The 25,815-nt window shown below is 45.2% G+C and overlaps 1 protein-coding gene across 7 annotated transcripts in view; it reads right to left on the bottom strand.

The window, feature by feature from the left end:
- The window catches only part of LOC115087952 (glutathione S-transferase A4-like), a 76,469-nt gene extending 73,555 nt beyond the window's left edge, over positions 1 to 2,914 (bottom strand). For 3 of the 7 annotated variants that reach the window (XM_029595723.1, XM_029595727.1, XM_029595728.1), the window contains exon 1: positions 2,775 to 2,914. The gene's annotated coding sequence lies outside the window, so the exon portion shown is untranslated. Of the gene's footprint in view, positions 1 to 1,136; positions 1,187 to 1,807; positions 1,882 to 2,774 lie in introns of all 7 variants that reach the window. The other 4 variants (XM_029595730.1, XM_029595724.1, XM_029595726.1 and 1 more) reach the window with 3 other exon arrangements.
- Positions 2,915 to 25,815: the final 22,901 nt, after the last annotated feature.

Genomic DNA, 25,815 nt, shown 5'->3' with positions numbered 1-25,815 from the left:
CCAGTGGAAGTGGTGGAAACAAGGACCATAATTAAAATTCAGGAAAACATGGAACAAGAACAGAGGATCTCTGGGGAATAGAAGAGAAGATAAAACTGAGCAGCAGATGTGGATGGGCAGACTGGATGGGCCATAGTCTTTACCTGCCCTTATGTTCTATGTTTCAACTATGACCTGAATCTGTCACTTAGGACCCTTTTCCCGCTTACAAAGATTTAGGACATCCTTCAGTATAGCCTTTTGCTCCATGCAAGTCACCCTCTTCAATACATGGCTCAAAACCTGATGTAAAGTTAGGGAGATGACACAGCCCTTGCTCTCACTTACCATGACCAGGCAGTGCCTCAGAAAATGCTACGAGGTCAATTTTTAAAAGTGTTGCTCATGCAAAGACGTCCATACATGCAAGTACGTGGGCCGTGCACAGCACAGATTTTAAAAAGCTAAAATGTTCGTGTGTATATACCCATGCACACGCCATAAATAAGGGGGCGGAAAAGAGGCAGGGCATAGCCAATATTTACGTGTGCTAACTCTGTACTTTAAAACTGGAAGCCATAAAGTGTGTCAGCTTGCTAGTCGTGTAGCTTTACTGCTGCTCCTGATAAGGAGCAGGTCTGTAGATCTCTTGTTTTAGGAATTACAGGCCAGTGTGAGGGGGGCATGCAGGATGAAGAACCAGGGGGGTCTGAGAGGCCTCAATACTGACTGGGCAAACTAGGGGACTAGTTGGAAAAAAATGGTAATGTTCTTCATACGACTGCGTTTTAAAATCCATTTACATATGCGCATTAAAGCTGGCAAAGTCCAATAGGAGATAGATGAAATAGGTTTGCTCACACTGATGTGTACGGGCACATCACCTATTTTAAAGTTAAATACCTAGCAAAGACCTTAAGGCTAATAACCATGGTATGAAGAAGTAGTAATGTGTGCAAAATGTGACTCCAAGAGGCACTGCTGACCTAAATATGTGTTTAAAGGACTGTACTGTGCTTGTACCCAGCCCACATATCACATACTATGCACAACGAGCAAGGCATTCCTGATGACTGCAGGGTACTTTTACAGCCTTGAGTTCCCAGTGCATGAGAGATGCCCAGACTCCAGGAATGCAACCACTCCCAGCCACTCACTTTTTTGTCTCCAGCCAAACAGCACAGGATTAGTTCTTGCTGTGTCAGTACTGGAGAAAAATGAGAGTGTTAAGTACATCTTTCAGAAAATTAAACATGGCAACAAAGACCATAGTAGCTATCTAGTCTGCCCCTTCCTGATGCATGTGGCACATTTAAAACTAATCGGAGAAAGTTCTTTTTCACTCAACGCACAATTAAACTCTGGAATTTGTTGCCAGAGGATGTGGTTAGTGTAGCTGTGTTTAAAAAAGGATTGGATAAGTTCTTGGAGGAGAAGTCCATTACCTGCTTTTAATTAAGCTAACTTACAGCCGCTACAGTAAGGAGCGGTAGGAAGAGGTGCGTTACGGCCGGGCGCACCCGCATTTGCCGCACGCACAGTTCGGATCACCTACCGCTCGATACTGTATTGAAATAGCATGCAAATGCAAGCCACGTCCGAAAAGCGTCCGTGAAGCGTTAGGCCCGGCAATCCATTTTACTGTATAGAGCACTATACAGCGCCTATACAGTATCCTGAGTGCGCTGGTACCTGTCATTTCAAATGACGTTTAAAGTGACAGGTACCAGGGGGGATTGAGAGTCCTCCCCCCTCCCGAAGCAAGGCAGGGCGAAAATTAACACAAAAGTGAATAAAGTGTAATAAAAGTAATAAAAGGTAAACTTACTGCATGTGAATTTTCTTTGAACAGTCCTCTCTCTCTCCTCCCGAGTCGCGTACTGCGGCTCCCCTTTTATATATCTGCCAATAGAATGTCTACTAAAAGCACTGCACTAATGTGATACCATTCACACTATTTCACTATAGCTTCTCTGCACAATTTTCAAGTTTATAACACAAAAAGATGCAGACAGCACTCCCAAGGTTCACAACTTTTACATATTTCGGTTTGAAACTCTTGCACTAGGAGGAGGCTGGTTTGTTTGTGGTGTTCTATTCATTTACCACTTTCCGTGAAGAACTAACGGTCAACAAACAAGTTGTTCGTGGAACCTTTTAACGTAATATATCCGCGACGAGTTTCTACAGTAAGCCTCTCTCCATCAGGTCAGAAAAGAAACTAAAGTAGTTATCCTGGGTTTAAGTAGTACAGAATCATTTAATGCCTAGACTGGCTGCATACTATTATTAACAGGGATAGGAACCAACATTTTTAAGTGACCTGGGGGTGCTAAACTTGATTTTTTAAAAGTTACCTCTCTTCAATACTAGTAGTGCTTAAGAACCAATAGAGCTGGCATTAAATGGTAAAAGGGGAATAGGGGCGAACCGCCCGAGGCTAGTAATCCTACCTACAGTTTGACCAAACTCTTTTTAAACCCTGCTAAACTAATCGCCCTTTAGCAACAGATTCCACAGTTTGATTGTGCGCGAAATGCAACACAAAGCTGGGGCACTGAAGTAACGTGAGCTCCTCGCCTACCAATCTTAGAAGACAAAACACCCATAACACAAATGCAAGGAGCAAAAGTCTGGGCAATTCTGAAAAGTCCCAACAATCCGCTCCCTCATCTTGCTTAAAACCTTCCAGCAGTCTAGCGCTCCAGATAGCAAAGAACAAAATAAACGAGCGAGCAGATAAACGGGGGACGTAAAGCGCGCGCTCGATGCACGTTCCCCGGCCCGGGACTCACCGAGCGCGAAGATCAACAACCAGCAGCCCAGCGAGACCCCCAACAGCGCGTGAACAGACCAGAAAGGAGGAACCCTGGCCGCTCGCGCTCACAGGAGATCTCTCGGGGGTGTGGCTAACACGGAGCACGCGAGGCGCGAAGGGAGGGTGCTACTATTGTGGGCGGGGAGGGGGCGGGGCGGCCAAAGGCCCCGCCCCGCCTCGAAGGGAGGGTGCTGATTGCCACCAATCGGTGGCGGGAACGTTGCAGCGGTGCCGTGACAAAGCGTCAAGGGTTCGGGTGTGTTTTTTTTTTTCTGATGCTCGTAGAAAGCAGGGGTGCAGAGGAAGGGGGTTGGAAGCAGAGCTGGGCATAGTGGGGTGTGGGGCACGAGTCTTCAGTGAGTCCTCCCAGCTTCAGATGGAAGAGCTTGGGCGGGGGCGACTAAGAGGGTTTTGTTTATACTTGCAGTAGCTCCTGGCCAGCTAGAAGTGATAGCGGGCGTGGTTGCCTTGCCCTCTCCAGTCCTCGTCTCGTTTTTGAGTCATCACCTCTACCCCTCGTCCCTGAATCCCAACCATCTCTGCCCCCACCCTCAAACACCTAATCTGCTCCTCCGCCTCCTTGGACCTTTCCCTCACCTGCCTACCCCGTCCAGATTCTGGGCAGCAGTGGAGTGAGACCGGGGGTCTGATGTCTCTTTACTGCTCCCATGCCGGTCATATCAGCTGTTTGACTGCTGGAGAAGGGAAAGGAACCAGCATAAGCGGGCTAGAAGTACTGCACCTGCCGGCACGTGAGCCGCTTTTCTTTGCTGCACGGGCTAGAGCAGAGGAAAGCAGCAGCCCCTATAGAAGGGGGTTACGAGTGACCGCAAGGCCTGGGGCACTAAAGAAAGATTTATGCTTCTGAGTTTTGGACATAGCCGAACGATCCCTGCACTGGTGATTTCACTAACAGGCACGAATTATTTTATATGGAGAAATTCCAGGATGCAGATGTTCACTTTAGAGAATTTCAGAGAGAAATTGTGGGCGTAGAAATCTGAGACAAATCAAAGGGCCCGACGTAATAACGTGCGTGGTAAAACTGCTGAAATTCAGCTCGCAGTTTTTTAACCCAAATGGGGAAAAAATGTATAACTCCAGCAAATAGGGGCCGATGCAATGAGTGCAGAAAGCCGACACTCAGTGTTGACTGCCTGCTTTCCTATCGTGTGCCCAGGCACCACCTGAGTGCATGATGCAATATGTAAATGATGGGTCGTGCCAAGGAGGCTCTAGGGACAAATGTAGGCACCTAGTGCCTCCTTGGCAGCAGGCACCCAGGAGAGGTGGCTGTCAGCGGGTTGGGAAAACAGATGCTCAATTTTACCAGCATCGGTTTTTCTAACCCGTGCACAGCCACACAGAAAAGCAGTATTTCTGCTTTTCTGTACACGTTTTGGGGCTGCTCAGAAATTAACCCCTGCTCTGGGTAGGGGTTAATTTCTGAGCGTAAAAACGTGTAGGTTGGACCAGTGGCGTAGCCACGGGTGGGCCTGGGTGGGCAGGTGCCCACCCAACTTAGACCCAGGCCCACCCAACTGGCACCGGAACTGCAAGGCTGTCGCGGGATCCCATCCCCGCGACAGCGAACAAGAGAACCCACGCCTTGCGCGCCATCACGGCACACATGGGGAAGCGCTGCTGCGGCCGTACGGCCAACCGGTCTTCCTGTTCGGGGGGGGGGGGAGTGGAAGCGCCGCGCGCAGCTTCCGCTTCCTCCCCCCAATGCAGGAAGATCAGCTGCCTCTCCTGCTGCCACCCATTCTCCTGCTATCTTCGGACCAAACGGCCCGCCGAACTTCCTGTTTGGGGAGCGGAAGCGCCGCCCACAGCTTCCGCTTTCTCCCCCAAAGCAGGAAGATCAGCTGCCTCTCCTGCTGCCACCGGCCTCCTGCTATCTTCGGGCGTCGGGCCGTACTGCCCGCCGAACTTCCTGCTTGGGGGGAGGGAGGAAGCGGACGTTGTGCGCTGCGCTTCCGCTCCCCCCCCCCGACAGGAAGTTCGGCGGGCAGTACGGCCCGACGCCCGAAGATAGCAGGAGGCCGGTGGCAGCAGGAGAGGCAGCTGATCTTCCTGCTCTGGGGGAGAAAGCGGAAGCTGTGCACGTGCTTGAATGTGTATGTGTGGATGAGAATGGGAGTGTGTGTGGGTGAAAACTGGAGCCTGGGTGTGTATGTGGGTGAGAATGGAAGCTTGAATATGTGGGTGAATGGGAGCTCGAATGTGTGTATGTGTGGTTGAGAAAGGGAGCCTGGGTTTGTGGGTGGGTGAGAATGGGAGCTTGAATGTGTGTATATATGGGTGAGAATGAGAGCCTGGGTTTGTGTGGGTGGGTGAGAATGGAAGCTTGTATATGTGGATAAGAATGGGTGCTTGAATGTGTGTATGTGTGGGTGAGAATAGTACCTTAAATGTGTATATGTATGGATGAGAATGGGAGCTTGAATATGTGTGGGTGAGACTGGGAGCATGGGTTTGTGGGTGAGAATGGGAGTCTGGGTTTATGTGTGTGGGTGAGAATGGGTGCCTGGATGTGCGTCTGTGTGTGCATAAGAATATAAGCCTGGGGAGGGGTGAGAAAGTGAGAACTTGAATGTGAGCTTGTGGGGGGGGGGGGGGGGGAGAGCATATGAGAGTGACAGCTTGAGTGTGTGAGAGGGAGTCTGTGAGAGAAAGCGTGTATGTGTGTGTGTGTGTGTGTGTGTGGAAGGGAAGAAGACAGTAATAGAAGAAAGACACTGAAAAGGAATTAGGAAATGAGCTATAAGGGAAAAAATGGGAAAAAGAGACCAGGACCAACTGATTAGAAAAATACAAAGATCAGACAACAAAGGTAAAAATATATATCTATATTTTGAGATGTTAGCAATTTAAATATAAGCAACACAACCGCTCTCTCAAAATTTATGGACAGGTAGGAGCCGTGTATAAAATCGTAATAATAAGAAGGCTAAAGTACCACAAATCACCGTGAATTATGTTTGTATCATTAAGTAAACCTCATACTTAGGCGTAGATGTGAATGCTATGCTGCATAATTTGGCATTATTTATCAGTAAAAAAACAACTAGTAGACCTGCATGCCTACAGCCCACCCATGTTAACCTTGTGCCCACCCAAAAAATCAATTCTGGCTACGCCACTGGGTTGGACACATGTTTTTTTAGATTTAAGGAGAATAGCTAATAGCCTCATCAACATGCATTTTTATGTGATGAGCACTATTAGTTTCACAGGGAGTTGGACGCGCTAATCCCCTTAAAAGGGGCTGTGGATGTGCATTCAACCACGGATTAAACAGTGCGCTTAACATCGGCCCCATAGTATGCTAATGCATCGGGAGTTTAAAAAGAGCAAACCCTGGATTGCTTGTACAATCCTGATTGAATATTAAGGTCCTCACTGTTGGAGATTCTGTCTGTTCACGACAGACTGTTTGCAAGGAGCTAGAAAATTAAAGTAGAAAATGTGATGGGGCCGAATGGGATACATCCAAGCGTATTGAGGGAAGTTCAGGTTACTCTGCTGGCTGACCTTTTCAATGCTTTATTTAGAGTCAGGAGTAGTTCCAAAAGCCTGGAAACAAGCAGAGATGGATCCTTGTCACAAAAGTGGGAGAATCTAAGAACTACAGGCTGGAGTGAGTCTAACCTCTGGTGTGACCAAATTAATGGAATTGGTGCTAACCCAAAGGATAGTGCGGTTTCTGGAATCCCAATGGGATAGAAGATCTAAGGCAACGTGGTTTTACCGCAGGTAGATCTGGTTAGATGAATGTAATCAAGTTCTTTGACTGGGTGACCAGAGAGTTAAATCAGGGGAGAGCGCTAGATGAGATTTACTTGAATTTCAGCAAAGCCTTTAACACAGTTCTGTATAGGCAAATTATAAACAAATTGAGTGCCCTAAGGTATGGGCCCTAAATTGATTGACTGGGTTAGAAACTGATTGAAGTGAAGGTGGAAGAGAGTAGTGTTAAACAGAGTTTATTCCAAGGAAAGGGGGATTTCCAGTGGTGTCCTTGGTTCAGTTCTGTTCAACATTTTTGTTAGCAGTATTGCAGAAGGGCTGTCGAGAAAAGTTTATATTTTGCAGATGATATCAAAATCTGCAACAGAGTAGACATGCTGAAAGGTTTGGACAACATAAGGAGAGATCTAGTGAAGCTTGAGGAATGGTCTGGAGTCTGGCAGCTAAAATTTAATGCTAAAAATATGCTGTCTCATATTTTTGAGTTGCATAAACTCAAGGGAGCAGTACAGTAGAGGGAATGACATTCCATGAACAAAACAAGAGCAGGATCTGAGTGATCATATCTGATGATTTTAAGGTGGCCAAACAGGTAGACGAGGCATCGGCAAAAGCCACAAGAAAGCTTGGGTGCATAGAGAGAGGAATAGCCAGCAAGAAAAAGGAAGTGGTATTGCCTCTTATATCTCTGGTAAGACCCCATTTGGAATCCCATATACAGTTCTGGAGACCTCACCTTCAAAAGGATATAAATATCAGGAGAAAGGTGTATTTCCTGGGCTGGAAATGGGGTCTGCTTGGTTCAGGACAGGTGCCTTGTGCACAGAGCCATAGAATTGTTGGAAATGTGGACCCTTGAGCCGACTCAAGAGTTGGAGGATCCACTGAAGGAAGGCCTACAGTGGCACTCGTAGCCGGGAGGCGGAACTGGACCAGGAGACCTGACAGGAACTTCACCTATACCAGCCCTCGTTCCCCGCAGGTTGAGCCCTTGGATGCCAGGGCCGGCAGGACTTAGGCGAAGGTCTCCTGGCGGAGGAAGTTTAGAGGGCAATCCAAGTTGGGGCTGGCAGAAGTCTGAAGAGGCGGTGGTGGTCCAGGAGTCGTGGCGGGCAGCAGAGGTTCAATACGAAGAACAAGGCCAGAGGGTGGGGCAGGCATAAGACAAGCGGAAGCCGGAGAACACGCCAAAGGTCAGGACGGGCAGAAGACAGGAGAATCCAGATACCAGGCCGAAGTTAGAACCGAAGAGACGACCGAAGGCGGGAGAAGGAGTGGAACCACAGGAACAGGAACGGAGCTGGAACAGGCAGGAACTCAGGAATGGAGGCAGGAGCAAGCAGGAATACTGGAATGGCGTCAGGAACAAGCAGGAACACTGGAACAAGCAGGAACAAGCAACTAGCTACTCAGAAGAGCTGACCTGTTGCCAAGGCAAGGCAGAGAAGTCTAAGGTGGTCTTAAATAGGCCTCTGCCGATGACATCAAGTTTGGGGCCGGGCCGAGGTTTCCCCGCCTTGGCCCCTTTAAATCCCGGGCCTATGCGCGCCTAAGGGGGCTGTCAGAATCTGTGCTAGGAGTTAGCAATCTGTTGTCAATCTGTTAACAAAGCTCTGTAGAGGAATTAGCAATCTGTTGTATGCTCTGCTAGGAGTTAGCAATCTGTCAGAAAGCTCTGTTGATAAAGCTGGTATTGAGCAATCTGTTGTTATTTAGAATAGTTGTGGGTGGATCCTTGGACCAGTGGCAGGTGACCACGCCCTCGGGGGAAATCCCGAGAGGGACCACTGGTCAGGCTTAGTGTAGGAGACAGACATACACTATTTCTTTTATTAGACAATATAGTAAACCACCAGAGGTGGCAGTAGTGAGCTGGAAGCGCCCGGCTGGGCTGTAGTCCCTCAGGTACTGGAACAGCGATCCCCAGGTGACTGAGCTGTAGAGAAACTAAGAAAGTGAGTAGGCAGTATATGCAGAGTTCTGGAACAAGTCCTTGATGGTAACACTCACACAATAGTCTCTTGAGGCAGCCCAGGAGATGGTATGCATTAGGCCCTCGAGGAGCGAGTACCTGATCCCAGGAAAAGCTCTGAGAGAGAGATGGAAACTCACTGATGTTGTAAGCAGCGATGACTTCTTAGCAGAGATGGTATTCAGGAGCAAGTCCGGGACGCGGGCCCTCGAGGAGCGAGTACCGGTTCCGGACTGCGACCTGAAAAGAAGAGAAAGCGAAGCCCCTGAGGAGCGGGTACCTCTAGTAAAGTCCGAGGAGGCAGAGTAGCTAGGGTTGCGGAGAGCGAATCCCATCCGCAGCGACCAGGAGGAAGCTAGGTAAACGAATCCCTTGCTAACTCGTCTTATTAGCGAAAACTGAGACCTTAAATATCTGGAGCTGGTGACGTCATCTCAGGGGGACGCCCCTGAGGTTCACGCCAACACTGGTACATCCGTAGGGCCACGCGCGCGCGCGCCCTTAGGCATCAGATCAACATGGCGGCTTGCAGCGTCAAGCCAGTCCAGGGACGCCGAAGGAGGACAGCATGGAGACACCGCAGCAGCTAGCCTTCCATCAACCCCGAAGGGAGTCGCCAACGAGGTAAGGTGGGCGGAGCAGAGACGTTGAACAGCGACGGACACAACAGGGGCACAGCCCCAGAAGAGTTCGGCAGCATCTCCCTCGTGGGGAGAACGCCGCGACAAGGCCCCGGAGCGGCCTAGCCCGGGGAGATGAAGGCAGCAGAGGAAGCTGGCGTCAGCGGGTAAGGGAAGGGGGAGCCGCAGCCAGGTTTCCCAACAAGAATGGCTCGGAGAAAGCCAACCTTGGACTAAAATTAGCCTCCTATATAGTTCCTGAGGGATCTGGAGGATGTTTCCAGCATTTAGACAATGTGGAAGTAAAAAAAAAAGCATGGGATGCCGGGTGAGACCTGTGAGTTCTTTCCTTGGATGTGTATTAATGTTATATGGAGCTAAAGTCCGGAAGTCTGTTCCGTGTCTCTAACCAGAAGTCTTGTCTGCTTTTGTTTTGAGTGCTGTTAACTGAGAGAATCTATGGTGAAAAGACCAGGACTGCATACCTGGACTAGAAGCAAGCCTTACTCTAATTGTGAATGATTTACATTTTCATGCAGTGCAGAAGGCAGGAACTGTTATGTTATCACCATCTCTTAAGTAAATCCACTATTGCAACTTAAATCCTGTGTGTGTGTGTGTGTGCTGCAGAGACCTTCAGCCTGACAAACCGAAGAGAGGGCAGCTATTAAAATGGTCAGCAGTCTTCATCATAAGAGCATCTGGGGACAGGCTTACCTTGATACCCTGGAGCAAATGAGGGAAAGGGGAGATAAAAAAAAATACAGAGCCGGCTGTAGGCTAACTGGTGCCCTGTGTGTAAACTTAAATTGGCGTCCCCTCTTCTCCTTCGGAGACTGCATCTCTGGCACAGCCTTTCCCCCTTCGATAGTGGTGATTCTGGCACAGCATCCCCCCTCTGCCCAGCAGCACCTTCTCTTATCTCTCTACCCAGACCCCCTTTTTCATTCTCCCTTGCCCACAGAGCCCAGCATCTTTCTATCTCTTTCCCTGTTGTCCAGCTGCATTCCCCCCCCCCCCCCCCCGCTGTCTTTCTCCCTACCCCCTTCCTCCTCCCAGCAGGCTGATCCTTTATCCACACCATCACAGCCTCCTGCTGCTGTTGGTGATGTGGGGTAGGGGTTGCAAGGTTATTCTTTCAGCACAGCTTTGATAAGCTGCACTGGACATTGCCGGGAATGGGTAAGTTGGGATCCCGCTCCCAGTAGAGCTTTTATGGGTTCTGGGGGATGGACAGTGGGTCTGGGGGTGGGGGTGTTGCGGCCTGCTTATCACGATAGTGGGGAGAGTGGGAGTGGGAGGGCCTGATGCAATCCTTTCAAATCCGGGAGAGGGGGGAGAAGGTCCACAGCGGGGCATGTTAATGTGATGCATATAGGAGGTGATGAGGGGTGGGGACTGCAAGGCCACTATGGCCTTTTTGCTATTTGTTGATGGAGATGGGAGGAAATCAGGCCACAGGGCCCTGTACTTGGTTTTTGTTTTTTTTTATTTTTCTTGGGGGTACTTATCCAGATAAATAGCCCAAGGCCAGATAACTTGGAAACCTAACCAGCTAAATTCAGACCTAACCAGTTAGGTTTTTAAGTTATCCGGTTATATGTAGTTGGATAACTTTAAGCAGGTGTATTCAGCCGGACAGTTATCCATCTGAATATACAGAACAAGTTATCCAGCCATCTTTAGCCGGATAACTTCTCAACTAAACGGCCTACTGAGTATTGACCTCATAATCTCTATTCACCAATTGTCCTCTTTCCAGGCCATCAACTCTGGAAACATGATATCTAGGTATTTCGCATTGTGGAACAATCTCTATAGTGAGGTTTTCATCCCGCTAAGTTTCTCACACTTTCTCTTATATCACATTTCTCTCTCTCCGACACAGCAGCGTTTTGGCATCAAATTGCCTGTATTGGAGAACGGAGTGTTCACAGTTTTACATAAGAACATAAGAAAATGCCATACTGGGTCAGACCAAGGGTCCATCAAGCCCAGCATCCTGTTTCCAACAGTGGCCAATCCAGGCCATAAGAACCTGGCAAGTACCCCAAAACTAAGTCTATTCCGTGTTACCATGTAATGTTTGCTAATGTGCTCTGTCTGCGAGGAAACACAAGGACGGTAACTTTGACACCGGCACGCGGGCACACATGTACACGCTTATGCCAGCTCGCACCAAAGCACTTGTCCATTTGATAACATACACGCTTACATGTGCACATGGTATAAAATAGGCCATACACGCATACATGTGTACACAGTTTTATATGGACGTGAGCACGAGCGCGCAAATGTCGCCTCTACCGCGTAAGTGCGGGAATTTTAGTAGATGCACGCCAATGCAATTACCAGTTTTCCCAGTTCGTTCCCTGTTCACCCAGGTAAGGGACAGGACTTCCTAATCCCCCTAGTTAACTAGCCTCCCTTTTACCTTGTTAGCACCAACCCTTAAAACCCTGCTGACTAGCCTAGATGTTTTTAAATTGGTGAAGCTCCAGCCGGCCCCTGCGTTAGTTCAGCCTTGCCTCCCGACAGTGGGGACCTGCGGGGGTTCGCCCTCTCAGGTAGCGCCAACTCCCCCTCGGGCAAAGGGTCCACATCCTTGTCTGCCAACACAACATTTCACTGTCATTTTCTACAATGCAGATGAACACATCCCAATTTTTTGTCAAGTCTCCTTATTTTCATTTACATTTTTATTGATACCAAACATAGACAAGGTTAATAATAATATTTTGCCATCATATACATAAAGCATAATTTCTCAGTCAACCTACATAGATAACATCACCACCCATCTTCTTTTTTTTTTTAAACTTAATTTTCATTAAAAACAAATATATTCACAAATCACTTATTTTCAGTTCCTAATTTTCTGGAGAGAGGGAACTGGCTGTAGGATATCAACGTTAGCATAATTTTCCACATCTCTTTTCTTCAGGAGTATTTACCGTCTTCTTTCTCAAAGAATACCAGCACGGACTTCCATAACTGAGTAAATGTATCTTGATACACAGCAGTACATTTTTTGCAGCAGGAGTACAGACCAAACCCTTTTTCTGCCCTGCCACATCACTGAAGGAGAAATCATCTTCCAAGCATCATCTGCTATCTCACACCTTGCTGGAAATCAGCCATTGTGTCATTAACCTATTTTTCTGATTATATAAGTCTCTAATTGGCGTTCCCAAAAGAAAAACACCTTCTCCAGTACTTTTTGATTTAGGTGTGGACACTTGGACCAAGGTGGAGTTGGCACAACATGCAGGGTGGAGCCCTGCAGGTCCCCACATCATCTGGCAAAGCTGGCTGAGACAGGCTGAACTGCAGTTTCACCTATACTAGCCATCGTTTCCCTTAGGCTGAGCACTCGGGTGCCGGGGCTGGCAGGTCTTAGGTGGTGGCCTCTGCTGGGCTGGAGATCTGTGGAGAAAGGTTGGTCACAGGCTAGGGTCTGGGGAAGGTGGTATAGGCATAGTTGGAGAGCAGGCGATGGTTGAGGCAGGCAGAGTTCAGATGTGAGCAAGAGTCGGGCAGTGGTCAGTATCAGGTGGAGTTCAAGCATAGTCAGGCCAAGGTCAGAACCAGAGATCCGTCCAAGGGCAGATGGGACGGATAGGCAGGCAGGAAGACAAGGAACAACACAGGTGGGCTGGCAAAGACACTGAAGACACCAAAGAACTGAACTAGCTTTCAAAAAGGAGATAGAGCAGCTTTTAAATTAGAACAAAGGGGAAAGCCAACAGTCACTCAGTGCATGGTTCGGATGAATGTATCTTTGAAGGATACTAATAAAACAGGAGAGTTAGGGCATCCCAATAGACAGGTTCCAATAAAAGCAAAAATAGTCCATGTGCCTATAAGTAAAGAATCACCTGAGCTAAAGAATTCCAAATTATCCCTATCAACTGAAAGGATGAATAAACGTGTACAAAAGTGAACCGGTAGATGTAGTGTATTTGGATTTTCAGAAGGCTTTTGAAAAAGTCCCACATGAAAGGCTTCTAAGAAAACTAAAAAGTCATGGGATAGGAGGCGATGTCCTTTTGTGGACTGTAAACTTGTTAGACAGGAATTAGAGAGTAGGATTAAATGGTCAGTTTTCATAGTGGAAAAAGGTAAATAGTGGAGTGCCTCAGGGATCTGTTCTTGGTCCAGTGCTTTTTAATATATTTAAAAATGATCTGGAAAGGGGTACGACGAGTGAGGAGTTAAATTTGCGGATGACCAAAATTATACAGGGTAATTAAATCCCGAGCAGATTGTGATGAAATCGGTTGGAGAATGAGTGAACTGTACTATGGGATTATGAATGAGAAGAAATATGGATACTGAAACTCATCTGAGCTGAGGAAGAGTGGGAGATATTTTTTGTACTACTGAAGAGAAGATTTGGAGGAAGAGTATTTTGTTGTTGCTATTGATGCTGCTAAATCAGTGTTGTAAGATCCTGTGAACCTTGATTTATTCAGTTAATTATTTAAACTTTATTCTATTTCTTTTAATATAATAGTTGGCTGGAAACCCCAGAAAAATAAAAGTATTGTCTCTTTAAGGATACCTTTTGAGTGAGACCCTCCACAGACCCAGGGTGTGGATTAAAGAGAGACATTTTGTCAGTCCTTGCAAGAAGTCGAGATGCAGTCAGAGGGATCTCAGAGGGGAAAGAAATGTTTTGTGGCAATTTCTGAACTCAGTATGGGTAATATGACTCTTGCCTCTGCGCCAGATCCACTACACCGTCTGCTCGACCAGTTTTGTTTTTTTAATTCACAGAGAGACTGGCGCTTAAGTGCCCCATAAGACAAGGCTGACATTGTCACATTCCACCACGTTTGCTCTCTTAGATGCAGTTTCACTGTAATTGGTGTCAGTGAAAGGATTCTGAAGGTAACTGGCAGTGAGCTTGATGTGTCTGAAGTCACTGAATTGTCTTTAAAAGTCGCCTGCAATTTTTTAAAACCTTTTTCACCATAAGTTACCTGGCCAAAGGATGCATCATCTTCCTGCTTCTTCTCTGGACCTGGAATGCAAGTGAAAACTGCTTTCTTGATTTGAGCAGCTTAGTTCTGACTCCATTTGTAACCCTTACTGTGAATTCCTGCACTGACGTACTAACAAAAGCTGGGATCTCTTTAGGACTTCCACAAACCTTGCAAGTCATCACTAGGGGTCTTGTGTCTGTCTGAGAGTTAGTTGCTCCATCAGACAAGCAGAGAACTGCAGTAGAAGTCATTTCCCAAGCTAACTGAGCTCTGAATACAAGACCGGGGAAGGACCCTAATCTTATTATTTATTTGAAAAAAAGGGCTATCCTGGAGGTGCTGGGAAGCAAGCAACTGCCCATTGCCCCTGCTGTTTGAAGTTTCAGCCCTGCAAGAAGCAATTCCACCTAGAGACAGTAGGAGTGCATTTACGAAAACCTTGTGCACCCATGCAGAAAGCGGATTAAACTGGTATTCATCTACAGCGGTGTTTCCCAGCCCTCTCCTAGAGGCACATCTATCCTGTCAGGCTTTCAGGATTGCCACAATAAATATGCATGAGACAGACTTATATGCACTCGGTCTCCAATGTATGCAAATGTGTCTCATGGATATCCTGAAAACCCGACTGGGTAGGGATGCCTCCAGGAGAGGATGGGGGAACACTGATCTACAGAGCCAAGGAACTGAACTCAGCAACATTATAGGACTGTAAGTTTAAATGCTAGCAGAATGTTCTACATTACATACAGTGAAAACAATTGTGTTAATTCATGCATATCTATACTAATGTGAAAGTTACTTCCTCTTATTCGATTGCCTCAGTAAAAAGTCATCTGTTGCAATTCCTTTCCTGTGTTGAATAGTTTATTGTTACCATGTGCCCTAACCGTTGCATGCTCAGAAGTAGCAAGCGCATGGGAGATAATGTTGGATTTGTTCTCCTATGCAAAAGTGCAGACATTTACAGCCAGAATTCCATCTTGAAGAACCCTGGGAAAGTGAGGAGATTGCTGTTTGATATTATGTTTTCCCCTTCTCCCTGTAGCTACCTCTTTCTACCTGGAGAGCTTAAACTAAGAAGCAACAGAGGGTTACACAGTCACTGATCCAATCAGTTAGGTCAGAGTTTTGTTCTGCCCTTGACATTCAAGATTCACAGCATTTGGTTTAGAAGTGAGCCATGGCTGATCATCGAGCCTTCTGTCTTCAAAATATGTTTTCATTTCTAGAAGGGAGGCCTGGAAACACTCCAATACTTTTGTCTTGCTGAGTCACCATGCTTAAGACTGCATGCTGTTAGATAAGATAAGTTAGATAATTTTAAATAAATAAAGTTCACAGGCAGCAGTGTCTTGAATAGTCCTTGTTGCTACACCCTGCCTCGGATTAAGTTGACAGTCTTCACAACCACACTCATGATATTCTCTAAACTGAGCAGTTTTTCACATAAAACCTGCAAAGGGATGATGCAACAAGAAAATCAGGGAAGCCAGGGACATTTCTGGACATAGTAATAAAGTCAGTTTTCTTTCCTAGCATTGCAAGTGCATCATCAGTTTTTATTGACTCAAGTTCTTATAGTGGGACAACAAATCTCCTATAAAGGCAAGAGTGGGAATATTTTTAGAAAACTTAAGTGCCAACCAAAATTCCTAGGAGTCAATATGAAAAAAATTTGTAATAGCTTTATTTTTTTTTATTTTGTTGTTTTTCAGGCACTTATCTTGAAACAAGAGCTTGTGTGGTTCTTCTATTTTTCTTGTTTTCTTCATGAAACTAGTAATGTAACGAATTCCATCGGTCCCGACACACGCCATGTTTCGAGTGAAAACTGCCTCAGGGGATGGGGTTACTAAATATCCAAAAGCTGAAATAAGGAAAAAGAAGTGAAACAGAATGCTAGCACATAGCTTATAAGGTAACATCACATACACCCCCCCCCCCCCCCCCATACTTTTAAACCTCATTTTCTCACAGGTTCAAACCCGACCCCAGAAGTAATCTGATTTATATAGACCAATGCTCATTGAAGAAATGTCTCCTATCGGCCCTGAAATAATGGTATGACATCATTGCTTACCAAGTAAATTAAATGTAAAGAATGTCAAAAAAATCTTCTATTGGCTCATATGGTTCCAGAATGACATCATCAGTCACTATGTGGATTGAATACAAAAATAGACATAAAAAATGTCAAAAAAGGAAATCATCCCAAAATGACATCATTAGTCACTATGTCGATTAAATACAAACATTTTAACTAGCGAATACCAATCAATTTCTGTGTTTAATCCATAAGGAGTCACTGAATTAACTGTAAAAATCCAAAATTGTTCTCTTAAATTAAGTTTGTAATCCAAGCTTAGATCAAGACTATAGCCCTGAACTTGTTCAATAAAGATCTGAAAACGAATGAGATTTATCTGGCATGTTTTGTTACCACCCATGATACAGAACTTTCTTTAGGGAAAACTGGTGCTTAGTGGCCAGAATGTTAGAGATAGGAATGAGGAGAATACAGGTTGTCTTTTCCATGACTTAGGATCGCAAGTAAGGTGGGAAGGCAGTTGGCAGTGTCTTGTAGCAGACAGATCCCTGCACCCCTAAACCTGTGTACAGTCCATCCCCTCAGCCTGTAACCTTAGGGTCATTTTGGACCCCTTTCTCTCCTTCTCTACACCCATCCAAACCACTGCTAAAACATCTTGTCTCTTTCACTAAATCTGTCTCTTCCTTTCTGAACACATTATCAAAACCCTTATCCATTCTCTCTTCACTTCCCATTTAAGACTACTGTGACCTGCTCCTCATAGGTCTCCTAGTAAACCATCTCTCTCCACTACAATCTATTCAAAATTCAGCTGCATGATTTATCTTTTGCCAGTGTCGCTACCCACATATAACTCTTCTACAGTCACCTGTTATGAATCTGTTAGACTTTCTGCTAGGAGTTAACAATCTGATAGAAACTGTTATGCTGATGGGAGGAGCAAGCAGAAGGAATCTGTACTAGTAGACTGCGGAGTAGCAATCTGTAGTATTTGATATAATTGTGGGTGGATCCCTGGGCTGGTGGCAGATGACCACGCCCTCGGGAGGATATCCTGAGAGGGACCACCGGCTAGGATTGAGTATGGAGATAGACACACATTAGTTCTTTTATTAAACAGGTATGAAGCCACCAGAGGTGGCAGTAGTGAGCTGATATGCCCGGCAGGGCTGTAGTCCCTCAGGTACTGGAACAGCGATCCAGGATGGCTGAGCTGTTGAGAAACTGTAGAACGTGAGTAGGCAGAGTAGACAGGGTTCATGAACAGAACTAGATGATAAAACTCACATAAGGTCTCAAGGAAGCTCAGGAGCTGGAACGATATAGGCCCTCGAGGAGCGAGTACCTGGCTCCAGGGAAAGCTATGAGACAGCGATGGTAACTCACAATTGTTTGTAGTAGCGATATCTTCCAGGCAGTAGAGAATCTTCAGAGTATACAGGAACATGGGCCCTCGAGGAGCGAGTACCGGTTCCTATCTGTAATCTGAAAGGTAAAGAGAGAGCGAGGCCCCCGAGGAGTGGGTACCTCTGGTAAGTCCGAGAAGGCAGAGTAGCTTGGAGGAATCGTAACCGGATCCGTATCCGTATCTTCTCCACTCCTTGCTAACTCAATTAGATAGTGAAAATAGAGACCTTAAATATTGGAAGTGGATGACGTCATCTCAGGAGTTGCCCCTGAGGTTCGCGCCCTTGCTGGTACTTCAGTCAGAGCGCGCGCACGCGTGCGCCCTAGGTCATCAGGCAAAATGGCGGCTCTGCAACGTCGAGCCAGTCCGGGGACGCCGGAGGGAGTCGGAATGGAGATGCTGCGGCAGCCAGCCATCCACTAGACCTGGAGGGAGTCGTCACAGAGGTAAAGAGGGCGGAGTGAGGGCATCGAGCAGCGACGGATGCAACATGGGGCTTGGTTTGGCCTCTGTTGGAAACAAGATGCTGGACTTGATGGACCCTTGGTCTGACCCAGCATGGCAATTTCTTATGTTCTTAGAGAGAAGGATCAATAAGAACCCACATCTTGAAGGTCTCTATTCTTTTTAGATTGGTTGTGATCTTCTTAAAAACCAACGTCAGGAAGTATTTCTTCACGGAGAGGGTGGTGGATGCCTGGAATGCCCTTCCGGAGGAAGTGGTGAAGACCAGAACTGTGAAGGACTTCAAAGGGGCATGGGATAAACACTGTGGATCCATAAATTCAAGAGGCCGCCAATGAAGAGTGGGGGACTCGCCAGAATGACAGCTACTGCCTGGAGATAATACCCTTATTCAATAATCATACACATGGTTACTGTGACTCCAACATCGCTCTAAGCTTCAACAGCAAGAGGAAATGTGGAAAAAAGGATTTGCACTCACAAAGTGGGGAGTAGCTGGCTTGTTAGGGCGGTTACTACCCCAAACCAAATAAGCCTGATACTTCACTTTCAATGCATATCCAGCATAGTTCTCTGCTTCAACAGCAGGGCTGAAGAAAAACTGATACTTCACACATCCAGCAGAGCTCTCTGCTTCAACGGCAGGGGAGAAGAAAAAAGGATTTGCACTCACAAGCGGGGAGTAGCTGGCTTGTTATGGCGGTTACTACCCCAAACCAAATGTGCCTGATACTTCACTTTCGATGCATATCCAGCATGGCTCTCTGCTTCAACGGCATGGGAGAAAGACTGATACATCACGCATTTCCAGCATAGCTCTCTGCTTCAATGGCAGGGGAAAAGAAAAACAACCAATAAGGGCTGTATAACATAGTCTGGGTAAAACAAATAAGCATGGGTGTAGCTTGCTTATTGCGGCGGTTACTACCCCTACTACCCCTAACTAATCAAGCTAGACATTTCACTTGGATGCAGCTCCATCACTGCTCTCTACATTAATGGTGGGGGTGGAAGGGAAATAGAACCAAGAGCTAAGAGAAACAGATAAGTATGAGAGAAAAAATGTGTGAGGCTTGCTGGGCAGACTGGATGGGCCGTTTGGTCTTCATCTGCCGTCATTTCTATGTTTCTATGTGGCAAGCATTTCATTAAACAGTTTAGTTAAAGGCCCAGAATATGAAACTTGAAAATTTTATAATACTCAGAACCAAATCCATCCAATCTGCATGCCTTACCAAAATTTCAACTCTTAAACTGCACAAAGACCTCAGAATCCCCAATAGGTTTATTTAACCTTGTTAGTTTATCATCCCCCGCTTAGGCCAAGTCAAATTGTCAAAGAATGTGGTTTTTACAGTCACATTGTCTCTCTTTGAGCTATAGACTTTTTAAAAAAAGTCTAAAAACCTCTTCGTAATATGTTACAATCCTGCTCGCGGAGCTCATCCCGCGAGCAGGCCTCTCCACTACTCATCGCCGCCGACTGTCTCCGCGGTGGGCCGCAGACACCGTGCCACTGTCTTCCGTGGCCTAGTGCCGCTGCCTGGACTGTTGCCGACACTGCCGGACCACGCCCCTCAGCCTGGCCGCCATTATCGTTCTCCTGAATATCAAAATCACAGAACATATAGAAAGACATGGTTTAATGGAACAAAGTCAGCATGGCTTTACCCAGGGCAAGTCTTGCCTCACAAATCTGCTTCACTTTTTTGAAGGAGTTAATAAACACGTGGATAAAGGTGAACCGGTAGATGTAGTGTACTTGGATTTTCAGAAGACGTTTGACAAAGTTCCTCATGAGAGGCTTCTAGGAAATGTAAAAAATCATGGGATAGGTGGCGATGTCCTTTCGTGGATTGCAAACTGGCTAAAAGACAGGAAACAGAGAGTAGGATTAAATGGACAATTTTCTCAGTGGAAGGGAGTGGACAGTGGAGTGCCTCAGGGATCTGTATTGGGACCCTTACTGTTCAATATATTTATAAATGATCTGGAAAGAAATACGACGAGTGAGATAATCAAATTTGCAGATGACACAAAATTGTTCAGAGTAGTTAAATCACAAGCAGATTGTGATAAATTGCAGGAAGACCTTGTGAGACTGGAAAATTGGGCATCCAAATGGCAGATGAAATTTAATATTCAGGCAATATTTTACATAGTTAGATATATATTTACTATTATTATTATTTTCAACCTGATAAGCAATATTTAGACATAGTTAGACTTGTTCAACCTAAAATAATTACTTAATAGTCCCCGTAACATCTTGTTTACATGTTACCCATTTATATTGTTCATTGTTTGTTTTTAATTGGATTCTCTTTCATATTGTTAGTTATATGTATCAAACTCGTTGTATGTATCAAGTTGTTATTCTGTAAACCGGAGTGAAGGCATTTTTTGCTATACTTCGGTATAAAAAAGACTTTAAATAAATAAAATAAATAAAATAATATGGATAAGTGCAAGGTGATGCATATAGGGAAAAATAACCCATGCTATAATTACACAATGTTGGGTTCCATATTAGGTGCTACAACCCAAGAAAGAGATCTAGGCGTCATAGTGGATAACACGTTGAAATCGTCAGTTCAGTGTGCTGCAGCAGTCAAAAAAGCAAACAGAATGTTGGGAATTATTAGAAAGGGAATGGTGAATAAAACGGAAAATGTCATAATGCCTCTGTATCGCTCCATGGTGAGACTGCACCTTGAATACTGTGTACAATTCTGGTCACCGCATCTCAAAAAAGATATAATTGCGATGGAGAAGGTACAGAGAATGGCTACCAAAATGATAAGGGGAATAGAACAGCTCCCCTATGAGGAAAGACTAAAGAGGTTAGGACTCTTCAGCTTGGAGAAGAGACGGCTGAGGGTGGATATGATAGAGATGTTTAAAATTATGAGAGGTCTAGAACGGGTAGATGTGAATCAGTTATTTACTCTTTTGGATAGTAGAAAGACTAGGGGGCACTCCATGAAGTTAGCATGGGGCACATTTAAAACTAATTGGAGAAAGTTCTTTTTTCACTCAACGCACAATTAAACTCTGGAATTTGTTGCCAGAGGATGTGGTTAGTGCAGTTAGTATAGCGGTGTTTAAAAAAGGATTGGATAAGTTCTCGGAGAAGAAGTCCATTACCTGCTATTAAGTTCACTTAGAGAATAGCCACTGCCATTAGCAATGGTAACATGGAATAGACTTAGTTTTTGGGTACTTTCCAGGTTCTTATGGCCTGGATTGGCCATTGTTGGAAACAGGATGCTGGGCTTGATTGACCCTTGGTCTGACCCAGTATGGCATTTTCTTATGTTATCTGTACATGGGCATTATGATATCCTCAGTTTTATTCTCTATTCCTTTCCAAATAGTTCCTCTTTGTCTTTTTGACTGCCACCGCACACTAAAGATTTCAAGTATTGTTCATAAGGACTTGGAGGTCCTTTTTCTGGATGGTGACTCCTAACACGAAACCCAGCATCTAGTACCTGTAGCTGACCATACTAAATTGCATCTGCCATTTAGAAGTCAAGTCTTCCTAGTCTCATAAGGCCCTTCTGCAGTTCTTCACAATCTGCTGCCATTTTAATGACACAAAACAATTTTGTGTCATCTGCAAATGTAAACACCTCACTTGTTCCTTTCTCCGTATCATTTATGAATATGCTAAATAGCACAGATCCAAATACAGACCCCTGGGGCATTCCATTAATGACCTATTTCCATTTGGAAAACTGACCATTTAGTTTTATCCTCTGTTTCTTGTCTTTTTATCCAGTGACCAGTCCCCAAGAGGACACTATCTCTGATCCCATGACCTCCCAATTTCTTGAGGAGTCTCTCAAATTATTCAGCTAAATGCCTATGAACTTTGCCTTCTAAGAGGTTTAGTATACAAATCATGAGTTGCTTTTTTTTTTTTTTTTTTGCCTGCTTCATCCTCTGCTTCACACTCCCCTCCCTACAGTTCATTGCCCCTTCAGCCCATGTCCTCCTTCTTGGCCCATCCCACAATAGATGATGCAAAGACTCACTCATGCTCCACTCCCTTGCTGTACAGGTCCTTCTCCTCTGGGCCTCTATCTACTTTCCTCCTTTATCTGCCGCAGTTGACTCTATAATGCAGCTCCAGGCCTCCTCCTCCTTTCTGGCAGCACAGCTCCTTGGAGTCCTGCTGCTTTCCTGATCCTGTGGCCTCCTCCTGCTGCAAAATCTGAGCCTCTGCTCCTCTCTGTATCCCTCCAGAATTGCACAGTGTCAGTCTTGGCCTTCCTCTTTGCTGCTCTTCTTTCCCCTTTATCTTTCTTTCCCTCTCTTCTACCTTCAGGTTTCTCCTATCTTCCCTCTCCACTCCCAGCATATGTTTAGCTTCTTTTAGCAGGCACACATTCCTCCAGCGACGTTTTTGTAGCCAAGGCCAAAGGTTTTTACTTGATCCTCATCCTCTTCAACATATCTGCTTTTGACACTGTTGAACACCTCCTTGACATGCTGTACTTGATTAGATTTCGGGACTCTGCTCTTTCCTGGTTTTCTATTTACCTCTCTCATTGTACTTTTACTGTATGCTCTAGTGGTTCTTCCTCCACTGCTATTTTGCTATTGGTTGGTGGGTTTCTGTAAACAATATAACGGTGTTCTATAACCTGTGATTTAACACACCTCCTTCCATCTTCCCCACACCTGTTGGGACGAGCAGTGCTATAGACAATTATCACTATCACCTCTGAATAGCTCAGAAAAGACCACGGGGTTTTTTTCCACAGAATCATGCTTTTATTTGTTAGACTTTATCAATTAAAATAAAATAGACAAGACATCTCTACAGTCCTTGCTGCTCAGCATTGATTTATACTGAATAAGGCTCTGCATCATTAGTAGACTTTAATTTGCTCAGGCTATATTAATAAACATAACTAACTAACTAACCTTATAACTTTAAGAGATTACTTTCCATTTCACCCGATGAAGTCTCTGAGGAGGCAGTCTCTGCCAAAGGGAGCAGGTGTCCTTGGCCCCAGTTGCTTACTGGGCTAAGGCTGGTCTGAGCCCTGGAGAGGAAAAAGACATGTTTGAGATGAACAACCAGTTAACAATAGGGCTTCTTACATGCACAGGACACCGGAGCCCATCTGCTTCATCTGCAGGGAGAGGCCAGGGGCTGCTGCTTGGTCATTGTCCTCAGGTGTTAATGGTTCTTTCACTGGCCCCCTGAGCCCTTTCTAGGGCTGCTTTTAACAGGGAAATCATGAATATGTAAGAAACTCATGCACAGTCAAGCAGCAAGATGGACGGAGGTATTTCTCCATTTCACACTGCTGGCCCCCCCCTTTCCCATTGGGGAGGGAGGGGGGTCACTGCTCCTGCCACACGGTGACCCCAGACCAGGATCTGATCTTGGTCCTGCAACCTCTTGACCTGCAAGCTGTCAAGGTGTCAGCACTTTTCTGTGAGCTGACTTGTCTGATAAACTGTCTTTGGGATAGGCTTTCTTTTGTCTTTGGGCAGATTTGGGTTGTTTTTGTGTCTGTGACCTGTCTCTATCCAGGACAGCATTGTTTGTGGAAAGAAGCTATAGCCTTTAAGTTAAACAGACAGATCAGATAACCTGGACATATCTTCTTATTCTGGTCAAAAGGTCACCATCTTGCTTTTTTGTTGAAACATACATATCAGAGTCCATCTTATGAAGCTGATGTCCCTCTTGTGGGGTGTTTTCATTTGATTGCATACAATGGAAAAAATTCTGATATCTTCTATATTTCAAGACTCTGCCCTGGGCCTTCTCTTTTCTCTTTACATTTCTTCCCTCTGTGTTCTGATCTCCTCCCCCAGCTTTCAGTACCACTTTTATGCTGATGACTCCTAGATCTACCTGTCTACACCAAAAATTTCACCACAGATCGTTCCAAATTTTAGTCTGCTTTTCTGACATTGTCACCTAGTTGTCCCACCACTATTTAAACTTAACATGGCCAAGACAGAACTTCTGGGTTTCCCCCAAAAACTCTCTTCCCTCTTTTTGTGTCTCTGTGGATGACACTTTCATCCTCGTGGTTCTCTCAGCCTATAAACTCGTGGTCAACTTTGATGCCTCTTTCTCCTCTATGGATATTGAAAATACTGCTAAAATGTGTGAGTTTTTCCTCTATAATATTGCTAAAATCTATCCCTTCTTTCTAAGCGTGCTACCAAAATGCTCATCCACTAAGAACATAAGAAGAACAAAAGACCTGCCATACTGGGTCAGACCAAAGGTCCTTCAAGCCCAGTACCCTGTTTCCAAGAGTGGCTAATCCAGGTCACAAGCACCTGGTAGGATACAAAAGGAGTAAATAGATTCCAAGCTTCTTATCCCAAGAGGGATTTCTGTAACTCTATCTTAATAATGGTTAATAGACTTTTCCTCCAGGAACTTGTCCAAACCTTTTTTAAACGCAGCTACACTAACAACTTTCATCATATCCTCTGGCAATGAATTCCAGAGCTTAACTAAGCATTGAGTAAAAAAATATTTTCTCTTATTAGTTTTAAATATATTGCCTAGTAATTTCATTGTGTCCCCCTTGATCTTTATACATTTCTAAAGAGTGAAACTGATTAACATTTACTTGTTCCATTACACTCATTATTTTATAGACCTCTATCATGTCTCCCCTCAGCCATCTTCTCCAAGCTGAAGAGTCCTAACCTGTTTAGCCTCTCTCTCTTATCACCTTCCACTTAAGACTACTGCAACTTACCCTTTGTGGGCTTCCTGCTGAACCATCTTTCTCCACTATCATCTGTTCAAAATTCAGCTGCACGACTTAACTTCAGCATCACTATGACCATGTAATGCCTTTTTCTCAAGTAGCTACACTATCTCCCTGGCTGCTTCCAATTAAAGCTTTCCTTATTCACTTATAAATGCATTCACTCTGCTGTTTATTACCCATCTTTTCTTCTCTCTCCTTACATGCCTCCTCATGAACTCTGTTCATCTGGCAAGTTGCTCATCTGTGCCCTTCTCCTCCACCACCAACTTATGTTTCCACCCATTCTATCTTGCTGTGCCGCATGCCTGAAACAGACTTCCTGAGTCCATGCATCATGCTCCCTCTCTGGCTGTATTCAAATCCATTTTAAAAACTCACCTTTCTGAAGCTGCTTTTAAATCCTATGTATTTCTTTACAATAAATACATTTCCATTAGACTTGTGTTGTCATGTGTGTTTGCTTTGACTAGATCATAAATTCCATGGAGCACACACTTTCTCTTAAATGTATCTGCACAGTGCTACATATATCTAGGAGCACTTTAGAAATAATAAATACCAGTTAGCAGCAACAGTCGCCAAGTGTTTCTGAACATTTGGATGTTTTATCTCCCATATCCTACAGCTGACTGGCTTACCCTCCTCAGGAGAACCAGTCAGCTGTAGACGTTGGGAAATAGCATCAGCACTCTCTCGGACAACTTCCTCCCACACTGTGACACGGCTATGTCACTGGCCCTAGCATTCTTCTCCTCCACTATCTACAGGCAGATGGAAGGATGCTATTAACTGCCACTGGCCTCTTGCTGTATGTCCTTTGCCCACAACCACAAGCTGAAATCAGATTGTGGAAACAAAAAGCATCACAAGAGAGGCAAATTTTAAGTAGTCACATATTGCACTAAAATCGTAAGTTATCATTACTGATAAAGTAATGCCAATAAAGTATACCAGGAAGCATTTAAGCTTCCAGTTACATAAGAACATATTCTAAC

This window comes from Rhinatrema bivittatum, chromosome 3, assembly GCF_901001135.1.
Source record: "Rhinatrema bivittatum chromosome 3, aRhiBiv1.1, whole genome shotgun sequence".
Lineage (NCBI taxonomy): Eukaryota > Metazoa > Chordata > Amphibia > Gymnophiona > Rhinatrematidae > Rhinatrema > Rhinatrema bivittatum.
The sequence above is the reverse complement of the archived record's forward strand: the minus strand, read 5'-3'. Positions and strand labels throughout refer to the sequence as shown.